Source organism: Drosophila takahashii, unplaced genomic scaffold, assembly GCF_030179915.1.
Source record: "Drosophila takahashii strain IR98-3 E-12201 unplaced genomic scaffold, DtakHiC1v2 scaffold_109, whole genome shotgun sequence".
Taxonomy (NCBI): domain Eukaryota; kingdom Metazoa; phylum Arthropoda; class Insecta; order Diptera; family Drosophilidae; genus Drosophila; species Drosophila takahashii.
The window spans coordinates 107-13,107 of NW_027221624.1; the positions used below are offsets into that span (position 1 = coordinate 107).

At 33.1% G+C, this 13,001-nt stretch overlaps 3 non-coding genes across 3 annotated transcripts; all 3 read right to left on the reverse strand.

Moving 5' to 3' along the window:
- Window positions 1-1,303: 1,303 nt before the first annotated feature.
- LOC138914098 (5.8S ribosomal RNA) lies at window positions 1,304-1,482 on the reverse strand. Its single transcript, XR_011419981.1, has one exon. It is a non-coding gene; the product is annotated as a 5.8S ribosomal RNA (ribosomal RNA).
- A 623-nt stretch (window positions 1,483-2,105) lies between these two features.
- LOC138914101 (small subunit ribosomal RNA) lies at window positions 2,106-4,098 on the reverse strand. The gene has a single exon (XR_011419984.1). It is a non-coding gene; the product is annotated as a small subunit ribosomal RNA (ribosomal RNA).
- A 4,837-nt stretch (window positions 4,099-8,935) lies between these two features.
- LOC138914102 (large subunit ribosomal RNA) lies at window positions 8,936-12,892 on the reverse strand. Its single transcript, XR_011419985.1, has one exon. It is a non-coding gene; the product is annotated as a large subunit ribosomal RNA (ribosomal RNA).
- Between the last annotated feature and the right edge of the window lie 109 nt (window positions 12,893-13,001).

The following is a 13,001-nucleotide window of genomic DNA, read 5'->3' on the forward strand; positions in this document are numbered from 1 at the left end:
GCCCCGGGATTGTGTTAATTAGCTATAAATAGTTAAAAAACTAATCCCATTATTAGTCAAGTTAATTACGCTATTAGGTTTATATCCCAATAACTTGCACATATGTTAGACTCCTTGGTCCGTGTTTCAAGACGGGTCCGAAGGTATCCTGAATCTTTCGCATTGTTAATCCTACAAGTGCATATAATAAACACAAAAATCAATGATAATCATGCCATTATATAATTCCGAAAAATTAACGCACTGTATTCATATAAATCTATCAGCACTTTATCAAATTAATAACATTATTCTGTGTTAAAATGCAAGCAATTTAATTTGAATAAACTATAAGTTATATTTTATGATAAATTTGGTATGCTAATAGATTACAATGTCCTTATATGGAAAAAATGCACACTATTATCATAATATTGTTTAAATATTACAATTTTAATGATGAATTTTCCATAACGGATATTCAGGTTCATCGGGCTTAACCTCTAAGCAGTTTCACGTACTGTTTAACTCTCTATTCAGAGTTCTTTTCAACTTCACTCAAGGTACTTGTTTACTATCGGTCTCATGGTTATATTTAGTTTTAGATGGAGTTTACCAGAAACTTAGTGCTGCACTATCAAGCAACACGACTCTTTGGAAAACATCATCTAGTAATCATTAACGTTATACGGGCCTGGCACCCTCTATGGTAAATGGCCTCATTTAAGAGGACTTAATCGTTAATTTCTCATACTAGAATATTGACGCTCCATACACTGCATCTCACATTTGCCATATAGACAAAGTGACTTAGTGCTGAACTGATTTCTTTTCGCTCGCCGCTACTAAGAAATCCTTGTTAGTTTCTTTTCCTCCCCTAATTAATATGCTTAAATTCAGGGGGTAGTCCCATATGAGTTGAGGTTGTATATAACTTTTATTTGCAATTAATTCTTTATATATAATGATAAAACATTTTATTAAATTCGTTTAAAGCTGACGTATATATATATAATGGCATTTATTTGTAACGAATTAACGAAGAATAATAATATTGTCAACGTTTTTCATATTTCAAATCATTAATAAGAGACAATTCTAGATAATATTTTATGCTAGACATTTCTCAGTATTATTTGATTGAAAAAAGAAATATTCCTCTTCGTTTTTCTCAAAGTTTAATTACTATTGTGAGATAATGTTTTTCATATATTTGTTAATATTATGAATAAAATAATTAAATTATTTTTATCCAATAATATACCATATGCTTATAAAATTTTATTATAAAATTTGTATAAACAACTTAATTAGCATAGTCTTACAACCCTCAACCATATGTAGTCCAAGCAGCACTATAAAATTAATTAAAGTACATAACAGCATGGACTGCGATATGCGTTCAAAATGTCGATGTTCATGTGTCCTGCAGTTCACACGATGACGCACAGTTTGCTGCGTTCTTCATCGACCCATGAGCCGAGTGATCCACCGCTTAGAGTTTTATAATATTGGTTTTAAATTTGGTCAAATATGTTTTTATTGAAAGAAATTAAAAATACACCATTTTACTGGCATATATCAATTCCTTCAATAAATGTATTTATATACCTAAAATAAATGCTGCGAAATGTCTTAGTTTTATATAAACAATATATATCAAAGTATTATTTGTAATGGCATTTGTTTGTTAATATATATTGATAATTTTATATAAAACATTAACCTGAAACCAGGTACAACATTGTATATTTTAGGTTGTTGCATTATCCAATGTATGATCATCATCAAATTAGTTTGGCCAATAACATCTCGCAACGCGTGTATATTATGGTCCATATACACACAAAGTTTATAATAAAATATATAAAATATATTTTATTATATTAATAATTCGATTTGCTTGTTCGAATTTTATGTTTGTTTCTATTTAATTTATTTGTAATAATATTATATTATTACAATATTTCGATTTGCTTGTTCGAAATTTATTTGATCTTTTACTTTTAAGATCATATTTTTGGTATAATTATTATTATAATTATTATGTATATATATATATATATTGGTAATTTGTATTAATTTGTATTAACAAATTTTTTATTAACGGTAAGGATATTATACAATAATGATCCTTCCGCAGGTTCACCTACGGAAACCTTGTTACGACTTTTACTTCCTCTAAATAATCAAGTTCGGTCAACTTTTGCGAAACAACCGTACACACACAAGGCGTCACAGTGATCACGTCCGGAGACCTCACTAAATAATTCAATCGGTAGTAGCGACGGGCGGTGTGTACAAAGGGCAGGGACGTAATCAATGCGAGTTAATGACTCACACTTACTGGGAATTCCAAGTTCATGTGAACAGTTTCAGTTCACAATCCCAAGCATGAAAGTGGTTCAGCGGTTTACCCGGACCTCTCGGTCTAGGAAATACACGTTGATACTTTCATTGTAGCGCGCGTGCAGCCCAGGACATCTAAGGGCATCACAGACCTGTTATTGCTCAATCTCATTATTGCTAGACGCAATTTGTCCATTAAGAAGCTAGTGTCCTTATAATGGGACAAACCAACAGGTACGGCTCCACTTATATAAACACATTCAAACACAATAAACATTTTACTGCCACCATGAATGAAGGCTATATAAGCTTCAACACCATAATCCTGAAGATATCTATTAATATATTTGAGTCTCGTTCGTTATCGGAATTAACCAGACAAATCACTCCACGAACTAAGAACGGCCATGCACCACCACCCATAGATTCGAGAAAGAGCTATCAATCTGTCTTACACACTTATGTTCGGACCTGGTAAGTTTTCCCGTGTTGAGTCAATTAAGCCGCAGGCTCCACTCCTGGTGGTGCCCTTCCGTCAATTCCTTTAAGTTTCAGCTTTGCAACCATACTTCCCCGGAGCCCAAAAGCTTTGGTTTCCCGGGAAGCGACTGAGAGAGCCATAAAAGTAGCTACACCCAATTGCTAGCTGGCATCGTTTATGGTTAGAACTAGGGCGGTATCTGATCGCCTTCGAACCTCTAACTTTCGTTCTTGATTAATGAAACATCTTTGGCAAATGCTTTCGCTTAAGTTAGTCTTACGACGGTCCAAGAATTTCACCTCTCGCGTCGTAATACTAATGCCCCCAAACTGCTTCTATTAATCATTACCTCTTGATCTGAAAACCAATGAAAGCAGAACAGAGGTCTTATTTCATTATCCCATGCACAGAATATTCAGGCATTTGAAGCCTGCTTTAAGCACTCTAATTTGTTCAAAGTAATTGTACCGCCCACAATAAACACTCGTTTAAGAGCACTAATGCAGGTTTTTAAATAGGAGGAACATATGAAAAAATACAAGTATTTAAACACATATAAGAACTCCACCGGTAATACGCTTACATACATAAAGGTATAGTACTAACCACAATTGTAAGTTGTACTACCCGTATGAAGCACAAGTTCAACTACGAACGTTTTAACCGCAACAACTTTAATATACGCTATTGGAGCTGGAATTACCGCGGCTGCTGGCACCAGACTTGCCCTCCAATTGGTCCTTGTTAAAGGATTTAAAGTGTACTCATTCCAATTACAGGGCCTCGGATATGAGTCCTGTATTGTTATTTTTCGTCACTACCTCCCCGAGCTGGGAGTGGGTAATTTACGCCGCCTGCTGCCTTCCTTAGATGTGGTAGCCGTTTCTCAGGCTCCCTCTCCGGAATCGAACCCTGATTCCCCGTTACCCGTTGCAACCATGGTAGTCCTAGATACTACCATCAAAAGTTGATAGGGCAGACATTTGAAAGATCTGTCGTCGGTACAAGACCATACGATCTGCATGTTATCTAGAGTTCAACCAATATAACGATCTTGCGATCGCTTGGTTTTAGCCTAATAAAAGCACATGTCCCATAAGGTTCATGTTTTTAATTGCATGTATTAGCTCTAGAATTACCACAGTTATCCAAGTAACTGTTAACGATCTAAGGAACCATAACTGATATAATGAGCCTTTTGCGGTTTCACTTTTAATTCGTGTGTACTTAGACATGCATGGCTTAATCTTTGAGACAAGCATATAACTACTGGCAGGATCAACCAGAATAATGTTTTCGTTCATATTTCATTCATATTTTTTGAATAGAAATTAGTAATATAAATATAATAGATTTTATTTCCATTTTATATGTTCGGTTTTTCTTAAATATTGATTTTAATTCAATATTTTTTTTTTGCTTTGTGAAATAATTCTATTTTAATTCGAATACGGCCATTTTTATATGGCATTCGTATACGTTCTTTATTTTTACTTGTTTCGCCACTAATATAACAAGTTTATAATTGATGTTAAAGAAAAAGTACAATTTTTTATAACACAATTTTCAATATATATTGTTCTTTCTATAAGTTTTTATTATATTATATATACATATTTCATTCTAAAATATCATTTTTGTTCAACATACATAATTATTGTATCCACACATGTACAATTTTTGTTTTAACCAATATAAATATTGAGTTAAATCATTTGCATTTTGATGATAAATTTAAAATTTATCTTTTCCATATAACTCTCTGGTAATATATGATATAAAACCGAGCGCATATGAAATTATTTTGATCACTAATATTGCAATTATATTTTATTATAATGCTTTTTGTAAACACATTGTTACGGCAAGCGATACTCTGTGCCCAAACGACAGGGGATATAATAATTTAATATAAATTATCATATATACCTGCCACCAAAGATTAACGATAAAAGTCGGAAACAATTTGTTATTCTATATATAATAGAAACTTGACCTCTGTTTCACCTTATTATCATGGGTTTATAATATTAACCGCGTAGCCAAGTCTTAATTTCATTTAAGAAACAAATTTATACGGATAATAATTTATTTTAATATATGTTGTTCTATTGATAACAAAAGTATATATTATAATATATTTTTGTTCAATAGTAGATGGACTACTTACTGTACCATCCTTATTTTTTATTATTATTGATATACATTATATGACAACAGCATATGATATCATATGGTTTGTTCAATAATTAATTGGTGGACAACCACTGACCATCCTATAGTAGTTTTTGGCCACGACGTCTAAATATCGAAATTATTTAATTCCGTTTGCCACCCATACGATAGATATTAACTATCTATAATAATAATGTGTACGCATAAAATATTATATGTATATATATAGACCAGACAAGCACTTCACCCTATAGTAGTTTTTGGCCACGACGTCTATATATCGGGCATATTTAATTCTCTTTGCCACCCAACCAAAGATATTCACTTTTTTATATAAAGTATTATTGATCATATTAATATAACCAATTATTTCTGCCATATTCATATAATTTCTTTATGAATTATTTTTGGTCATATCCATATAATCTATATGCCGTATCCATATAATGAATACGGCATATCCATACAACTAGCCATATTTGTATGTCAATGTATATTTTATTATACAATTTTTTTCTTTATACATATAATATGGTATTTCCATATCGCTATAATTGAATTATATGTATAAGATATCATTTATATATAGCATTGCCAAAATAATATGATAAACATAAATTTTGAACAATACGGCCGGTCGGCGAGCACTGCCTCCCTATATATGTTTTTGGCCACGACGTCTAAATATTGGGTATTTTTCGTACTGCGGCCCCGGTGTATGTAAATTGGGCATATTTCGTACTGATGCCAACATATCTATATGACTCATTATTTTCTTCCATATCAATATAACTCTTTTATTTCCATATTCAAGTAATTTCTTTATTTGCCATTTCAATATAAAATATTTTTTGGTCATATTTATATAATCTATATGCCGTATCCATATAATGAATACGGCATATCCATACAACTAGCCATATTTGTATGTCAATGTATATTTTATTATACATTTTTTTTCTTTATACATATAATATGGTATTTCCATATCGCTATAATTGAATTATATGTATAAGATATCATTTATATATAGCATTGCCAAAATAATATGATAAACATAAATTTTGAACAATACGGCCGGTCGGCGAGCACTGCCTCCCTATATATGTTTTTGGCCACGACGTCTAAATATTGGGTATTTTTCGTACTGCGGCCCGGTGTATGTAAATTGGGCATATTTCGTACTGATGCCAACATATCTATATGACTCATTATTTTCTTCCATATCAATATAACTTCTTTTATTTCCATATTCAAGTAATTTCTTTATTTGCCATATCAATATAAAATATTTTTTGGTCATATTTATATAATCTATATGCCGTATCCATATAATGAATACGGCATATCCATACAACTAGCCATATTTGTATGTCAATGTATATTTTATTATACATTTTTTTTCTTTATACATATAATATGGTATTTCCATATCGCTATAATTGAATTATATGTATAAGATATCATTTATATATAGCATTGCCAAAATAATATGATAAACATAAATTTTGAACAATACGGCCGGTCGGCGAGCACTGCCTCCCTATATATGTTTTTGGCCACGACGTCTAAATATTGGGTATTTATCGTACTGCGGCTCCGGTGTATGTAAATTGGGCATATTTCGTACTGATGCCACCATATCCATATAACTTATTTTTTGTTCTATATCTATATAAAATATCCATATCCACACTAGAATTTAGTATTTATCCCATATCCATATAAAATCATTATTTTACCATATCAATATAAATAATATTTTCCATATTCATACTAGAACTTATTATTTCTTTAATATTCATATAACTCAATATTTTTTCATATCCATACTAGAACTTATTCTTTTTCCCATATCCATACTAGAACTTATAAATTTTCCCATATTCATATAACTAATTTTTTTCATATCCATACTAGAACATTATATTTTTGCCATATCTCTACAACTCATTTTATTCCATATCCATACTAGAACTTATTATTTCTTAAATATCATATAACTTAATATTTTTCCATATCCATACCAGAACTTTTTATTTTTCCCATATCCATAGAACTAATTTTTTCATATCCATACTAGAACCTAATTTTCTTCCTATATCCATATAACTTATTATTTACTATTACAATATAATTAATTTTTTCCATATCCATACTAGAGCTTATTATCTCTTCAATATCCATAAAACTCAATATTTTTTCATATCCATACTAGAACTGATTATTTTTCCCATATCCATACTAGAACTCAGTATTCTTCCCATATCCATACTACAACTTAGTATTTTTCCCATATGCATATAACTCATTATTTAGCATATCAATATAACTAATTTTTTCCATATCCATACTAGAACTTATTATTTCTTTAATATCCATATAACTCAATATTTTTTTATATCCATACTAGAACTTATTATTTTTCGCATATCCATACTAGAACTTATAAATTTTCCCATATTCATATAACTAATTTTTTTCATATCCATACTAGAACATTAAATTTTTGCCATATCTATATAACTCATTTTATTCCATATCCATACTAGAACTTATTATTTCTTTAATATCCATATAACTCAATATTTTTTCATATCCATACTAGAACTTATCATTTTTCCCATATTCATATAACTCATTTTTCCATATCCATACTAGAACTCTGTATTCTTTTCCATATCCATATAACTCATTTTTTTTTCATATCCATACTAGAACTTATTATTTTTCCATATCCACATAACTCATTTTTTTCATATCCATACTAGAACTTGTTATTTTTCCCATATCCATATAACTCATTTTTTTCATATCCATACTAGAACTTAATATTATTTTCATATCCATATAACTCATTTTTGGACTTGGAATATTTTATACACGTCACTAATAGGATGACGATTCAATCATCTATTTTAAGAGGAACATGACTTGCATATGTCTCTTACTTGCATGTTCGGACTTAGAATATTTTTATACACGTCACTAATAGGATGACGATTCAGTTGGCTACCTTAAGAGGTACATATACTTGCATATGTCTCTTACTTGTATGTTCGGACTTAGAATATTTTTATACACGTCACTAATAGGATGACGATTCAGTTGGCTTACTTAAGAGTTACATATACTTGCATATGTCTCTTATTTGCATGTTCGGACTTAGAATATTTTTATACACGTCACTAATAGGATGACGATTCAGTTGGCTACCTTAAGAGGTACATATACTTGCATATGTCTCTTACTTGCATGTTCGGACTTAGAATATTTTTATACACGTCACTAATAGGATGACGATTCAGTTGGCTACCTTAAGAGGTACATATACTTGCATATGTCTCTTACTTGCATGTTCGGACTTAGAATATTTTTATACGCGTCACTAATAGGATGACGATTCAGTTGGCTACCTTAAGAGGTACATATACTTGCATATGTCTCTTATTTGTATGTTCGGACTTAGAATATTTTTATACACGTCACTAATAGGATGACGATTCAGTTGGCTACCTTAAGAGGTACATATACTTGCATATGTCTCTTACTTGTATGTTCGGACTTAGAATATTTTTATACACGTCACTAATAGGATGACGATTCAGTTGGCTACCTTAAGAGGTACATATACTTGCATATGTCTCTTACTTGTATGTTCGGACTTAGAATATTTGTATACACGTCACTAATAGGATGACGATTCAGTTGGCTACCTTAAGAAGTACATATACTTGCATATGTCTCTTATTTGCATGTTCGGACTTAGAATATTTTTATACGCGTCACTAATAGGATGACGATACATATGGCTACCATTGTTAAATATATTTAAATAAAATTTATTTAAATATAATTATTATTTTATATATATATATTTTATATATATATATATATATTCTGACTTAAAAAAGCCAAACAAAATAAACACAATTAAATTTATGTTTATTATCGAATCATCAAGCAAAGGATAAGCTTCAGTGGATCGCAGTATGGCAGCTGCTCAACCACTTACAACACCTTGCCTGTTACAAAAGTCGTTTACAATTGATTCTAGGCTTTGTCATTGTATTAAATAATGCTTTTATATGTAACTAGCGCGGCATCAGGTGATCGAAGATCCTCCCAATTTACTATGTTACAAATTACATTGGCATCACATCCATTGTCGTTTATAAAGTAAATTATAAACTTTAAATGGTTTAGAAGCCATACAATGCAAATTGCCCCTTATTTATCATTGCAGTCCAGCACGGATACGACCTTAGAGGCGTTCAGGCATAATCCAACGGACGTAGCGTCATACCACTGTTCGCTCGAACAAGTATTGTGCCATTGGTCCGTACCTGCGGTTCCTCTCGTACTACGCAGGAATGCTGTCGCAACAACGTTTTGTCATTAGTAGGGTAAAACTAACCTGTCTCACGACGGTCTAAACCCAGCTCACGTTCCCTTGCATGGGTGAACAATCCAACGCTTGGTGAATTTTGCTTCACAATGATAGGAAGAGCCGACATCGAAGGATCAAAAAGCGACGTCGCTATGAACGCTTGGCCGCCACAAGCCAGTTATCCCTATGGTAACTTTTCTGACACCTCTTGTTAAAAACTCTTTAAACCAAAAGGATCGATAGGCCGAGCTTTTGCTGTCCCTGTGTGTACTGAACACCGAGATCAAGTCAGCATTTGCCCTTTTGCTCTATGTGTGGTTTCTGTCCGCACTGAGCTGGCCTTGGGACACCTCCGTTATTATTTGAGAGATGTACCGCCCCAGTCAAACTCCCTACCTGGCAATGTCCTTGAATTGGATCATACCTGAGTAATTGGAGTTATACCAAATTTTCAAATCAAAAATACATAAATGCACCGTTTTATTAAAGAATTTGTTTGCGATTATATAACAAACTCGTGATACTTTGATCAAGAAGCTTGCATCAAAACCCAATACCATAAGATATAATAAATATATCCGTATAATGGCTAGGAAATGATACACGTTCCATTTAATCAAGTAAGTAAGGAAACAATAAGAGTAGTGGTATTTCATTGACGATACCAAACCGAAGTCTAATATCTCCCACTTATTCTACACCTCTTATGTCTCCTTACACTGCCAGATTAGAGTCAAGCTCAAAAGGGTCTTCTTTCCCCGCTAATTATTCCAAGCCCGTTCCCTTGGCTGTGGTTTCGCTAGATAGTAGATAGGGACAGTAGGAATCTCGTTAATCCATTCATGCGCGTCACTAATTAGATGACGAGGCATTTGGCTACCTTAAGAGAGTCATAGTTACTCCCGCCGTTGACCCGCGCTTACTTGAATTTCTTCACTTTGACATTCAGAGCACTGGGCAGAAATCACATTGTGTCAACACCCGCTAGGGCCATCACAATGCTTTGTTTTAATTAGACAGTCGGATTCCCCAAGTCCGTGCCAGTTCTGAATTGATTGTTAATTGATAATCGTTATAATTAATAAGAACTAATTGGTTTGACCCAATTAGTATTCTTAAAAATTTTAGCAAGAAAGTTCCACAATTGGCTACGTAACTAACTATCCGGGGAACAAGTAACTAACATAAATGCTAGAAACTCTATTTACCCAGAACGAGCACATAAACCATGTTATTGTTTCCCAATCAAGCCCGACTATCTCAATCTTCAGAGCCAATCCTTATCCCGAAGTTACGGATCTAATTTGCCGACTTCCCTTACCTACATTATTCTATCGACTAGAGACTCTTCACCTTGGAGACCAGCTGCGGATATTGGTACGGCCTGTTGAGAAGTTTGCGTGTCCCCACCATAAATTTTCAAGGTCCGAGGAGAAAATATCGACACAACAGTATATGTCATGCTCTTCTAGCCCATCTACCATATCTCTCTGCGAAAGACTTCCATGGTAGTACGGCTATAAAACAGAAAAGAAAACTCTTCCGATATCTCTCGACGGCTTCTTTATGGTCGTTCCTGTTGCCAGGATGAGCACGAGGCCCATATTTAATAACAAACGGATACTCAACAGGTTACGGAATTGGAACCGTATTCCCTTTCGTTCAAAATTATTCAAGTATATTATATTAGCTTGATTTGTATATATTGCGTTTTTGGTTTTACTTGAAAATTTTCGGCTTTCGCCTTGAACTTAGGACCGACTAACTCGTGATCAACCACTGTTCACACGAAACCCTTCTCCACTTCAGTCCTCCAAGGTCTCATTCGATTATTTGCTACTACCACCAAGATCTGTACCAATGGCAGCTCCATGCAGGCTTACGCCAAACACTTCTACGCATACCATTGTACCTTCCTACTCACTAAAGTTTCAAAATTTATATCACAAGTAATATAAATCATCTACTTTAGCGGTAATGTATAGGTATACAACTTAAGCGCCATCCATTTTAAGGGCTAGTTGCTTCGGCAGGTGAGTTGTTACACACTCCTTAGCGGATTTCGACTTCCATGATCACCGTCCTGCTGTTTTAAGCAACCAACGCCTTTCATGGTATCTGCATGAGTTGTTAATTTGGGCACCGTAACATTACGTTTGGTTCATCCCACAGCGCCAGTTCTGCTTACCAAAAGTGGCCCACTGGGCACATTATATCATAACCTTAAACTTCATATCAAGAAAGTTAAGGTTCTTACCCATTTAAAGTTTGAGAATAGGTTAAGATCGTTTCGACCCTAAGGCCTCTAATCATTCGCTTTACCAGATAAGATTATTTTATATAATATTAAAATGCACCAGCTATCCTGAGGGAAACTTCGGAAGGAACCAGCTACTAGATGGTTCGATTGGTCTTTCGCCCCTATACTCAATTCTGACAATCGATTTGCACGTCAGAACTGTTTCGGTCTTCCATCAGGGTTTCCCCTGACTTCAACCTGATCAAGTATAGTTCACCATCTTTCGGGTCACAGCATATATGCTCAAGGTACGTTCCAGTTAGAGGCATAAATAATATAAATATCATTATACATAACTATATAGAACGCCCCGGGATTGTGTTAATTAGCTATAAATAGTTAAAAAACTAATCCCATTATTAGTCAAGTTAATTACGCTATTAGGTTTATATCCCAATAACTTGCACATATGTTAGACTCCTTGGTCCGTGTTTCAAGACGGGTCCCGAAGGTATCCTGAATCTTTCGCATTGTTAATCCTACAAGTGCATATAATAAACACAAAAATCAATGATAATCATGCCATTATATAATTCCGAAAAATTAACGCACTGTATTCATATAAATCTATCAGCACTTTATCAAATTAATAACATTTATTCTGTGTTAAAATGCAAGCAATTTAATTTGAATAAACTATAAGTTATATTTTATGATAAATTTGGTATGCTAATAGATTACAATGTCCTTATATGGAAAAAATGCACACTATTATCATAATATTGTTTAAATATTACAATTTTAATGATGAATTTTCCATAACGGATATTCAGGTTCATCGGGCTTAACCTCTAAGCAGTTTCACGTACTGTTTAACTCTCTATTCAGAGTTCTTTTCAACTTTCCCTCACGGTACTTGTTTACTATCGGTCTCATGGTTATATTTAGTTTTAGATGGAGTTTACCACCCACTTAGTGCTGCACTATCAAGCAACACGACTCTTTGGAAACATCATCTAGTAATCATTAACGTTATACGGGCCTGGCACCCTCTATGGGTAAATGGCCTCATTTAAGAAGGACTTAAATCGTTAATTTCTCATACTAGAATATTGACGCTCCATACACTGCATCTCACATTTGCCATATAGACAAAGTGACTTAGTGCTGAACTGATTTCTTTTCGCTCGCCGCTACTAAGAAAATCCTTGTTAGTTTCTTTTCCTCCCCTAATTAATATGCTTAAATTCAGGGGGTAGTCCCATATGAGTTGAGGTTGTATATAACTTTTATTTGCAATTAATTCTTTATATATAATGATAAAACATTTTATTAAATTCGTTTAAAGCTGACGTATATATATATTAATGGCATTTATTTGTAACGAA